Genomic DNA, 3,449 nt, shown 5'->3' on the forward strand with positions numbered 1-3,449 from the left:
TACTGGAACCAACGTGCACGGCACTGACAATCATATCACAGTGTTTCTGAGATACTGGAACCAATGCACGGCACTGACAATCATACCAGTGTTTCTGAGATACTGGAACCAACGTGCACGGCACTGACAATCATATCACAGTGTTTCTGAGATACTGGAACCAACGTGCACGGCACTGACAATCATATCACAGTGTTTCTGAGATACTGGAACCAACGTGCACGGCACTGACAATCATATCACAGTGTTTCTGAGATACTGGAACCAACGTGCACGGCACTGACAATCATATCACAGTGTTTCTGAGATACTGGAACCAACGCACGGCACTGACAATCATATCACAGTGTTTCTGAGATACTGGAACCAACGTGCACGGCACTGACAATCATATCACAGTGTTTCTGAGATACTGGAACCAACGTGCAAGGCACTGACAATCATATCACAGTGTTTCTGAGATACTGGAACCAACGTGCACGGCACTGACAATCATACACAGTGTTTCTGAGATACTGGAACCAACGTGCACGGCACTGACAATCATATCACAGTGTTTCTGAGATACTGGAACGTGCACGGCACTGACAATCATATCACAGTGTTTCTGAGATACTGGAACCAACGTGCACGGCACTGACAATCATATCACAGTGTTTCTGAGATACTGGAACCAACGTGCACGGCACTGACAATCATATCACAGTGTTTCTGAGATACTGGAACCAACGTGCACGGCACTGACAATCATATCACAGTGTTTCTGAGATACTGGAACCAACGTGCACGGCACTGACAATCATACCGCAGTGTTTCTGAGATACTGGAACCAACGTGCACGGCACTGACAATCATACCGCAGTGTTTCTGAGATACTGGAACCAATGTGCACGGCACTGACAATCATATCACAGTGTTTCTGAGATACTGGAACCAACGTGCACGGCACTGACAATCATATCAGTGTTTCTGAGATACTGGAACTAACGTGCACGGCACTGACAATCATATCACAGTGTTTCTGAGATACTGGAACCAACGTGCACGGCACTGACAATCATACCAGTGTTTCTGAGATACTGGAACTAACGTGCACGGCACTGACAATCATATCACAGTGTTTCTGAGATACTGGAACCAACGTGCACGGCACTGACAATCATATCACAGTGTTTCTGAGATACTGGAACCAACGTGCACGGCACTGACAATCATATCACAGTGTTTCTGAGATACTGGAACCAACGTGCACGGCACTGACAATCATATCACAGTGTTTCTGAGATACTGGAACCAACGTGCACGGCACTGACAATCATATCACAGTGTTTCTGAGATACTGGAACCAACGTGCACGGCACTGACAATCATATCACAGTGTTTCTGAGATACTGGAACCAACGTGCACGGCACTGACAATCATATCACAGTGTTTCTGAGATACTGGAACCAACGTGCACGGCACTGACAATCATACCAGTGTTTCTGAGATACTGGAACTAACGTGCACGGCACTGACAATCATATCACAGTGTTTCTGAGATACTGGAACCAACGTGCACGGCACTGACAATCATATCACAGTGTTTCTGAGATACTGGAACCAACGTGCACGGCACTGACAATCATATCACAGTGTTTCTGAGATACTGGAACCAACGTGCACGGCACTGACAATCATATCACAGTGTTTCTGAGATACTGGAACCAACGTGCACGGCACTGACAATCATATCACAGTGTTTCTGAGATACTGGAACCAACGTGCACGGCACTGACAATCATATCACAGTGTTTCTGAGATACTGGAACCAACGTGCACGGCACTGACAATCATATCACAGTGTTTCTGAGATACTGGAACCAACGTGCACGGCACTGACAATCATATCACAGTGTTTCTGAGATACTGGAACTAACGTGCACGGCACTGACAATCATATCACAGTGTTTCTGAGATACTGGAACTAACGTGCACGGCACTGACAATCATATCACAGTGTTTCTGAGATACTGGAACCAACGTGCACGGCACTGACAATCATATCACAGTGTTTCTGAGATACTGGAACCAACGTGCACGGCACTGACAATCATACCAGTGTTTCTGAGATACTGGAACCAACGTGCACGGCACTGACAATCATATCACAGTGTTTCTGAGATACTGGAACCAACGTGCACGGCACTGACAATCATATCACAGTGTTTCTGAGATACTGGAACCAACGTGCACGGCACTGACAATCATACCAGTGTTTCTGAGATACTGGAATACTGCACTGACAATCATATCACAGTGTTTCTGAGATACTGCACGGCACTGACAATCATATCACAGTGTTTCTGAGATACTGGAACCAACGTGCACGGCACTGACAATCATATCCAGTGTTTCTGAGATACTGGAACTAACGTGCACGGCACTGACAATCATATCACAGTGTTTCTGAGATACTGGAACCAACGTGCACGGCACTGACAATCATATCACAGTGTTTCTGAGATACTGCACTGACAATCATACCAGTGTTTCTGAGACAATCATACCACTGAGAACTGGAACTAACGTGCACGGCACTGACAATCATATCACAGTGTTTCTGAGATACTGGAACCACGTGCACGGCACTGACAATCATATCACAGTGTTTCTGAGATACTGGAACCAACGTGCACGGCACTGACAATCATACCAGTGTTTCTGAGATACTGGTGTGACAATCATATCACAGTGTTTCTGAGATACTGGAACCAACGTGCACGGCACTGACAATCATATCACAGTGTTTCTGAGATACTGGAACCAACGTGCACGGCACTGACAATCATATCACAGTGTTTCTGAGATACTGGAACCAACGTGCACGGCACTGACAATCATATCACAGTGTTTCTGAGATACTGGAACCAACGTGCACGGCACTGACAATCATACCAGTGTTTCTGAGATACTGGAACTAACGTGCACGGCACTGACAATCATATCACAGTGTTTCTGAGATACTGGAACCAACGTGCACGGCACTGACAATCATACCAGTGTTTCTGAGATACTGGAACTAACGTGCACGGCACTGACAATCATATCACAGTGTTTCTGAGATACTGGAACCAACGAGCACGGCACTGACAATCATATCACAGTGTTTCTGAGATACTGGAACTAACGTGCACGGCACTGACAATCATATCACAGTGTTTCTGAGATACTGGAACCAACGTGCACGGCACTGACAATCATATCACAGTGTTTCTGAGATACTGGAACCAACGTGCACGGCACTGACAATCATATCATAGTGTTTCTGAGATACTGGAACCAACGTGCACGGCACTGAGAATCATATCACAGTGTTTCTGAGATACTGGAACCAACGTGCACGGCACTGACAATCATACCAGTGTTTCTGAGATACTGGAACCAACGTGCACGGCACTGACAATCA

Source organism: Oncorhynchus keta, chromosome 27 (genome assembly GCF_023373465.1).
Source record: "Oncorhynchus keta strain PuntledgeMale-10-30-2019 chromosome 27, Oket_V2, whole genome shotgun sequence".
Classification (NCBI taxonomy): Eukaryota; Metazoa; Chordata; class Actinopteri; order Salmoniformes; family Salmonidae; genus Oncorhynchus; species Oncorhynchus keta.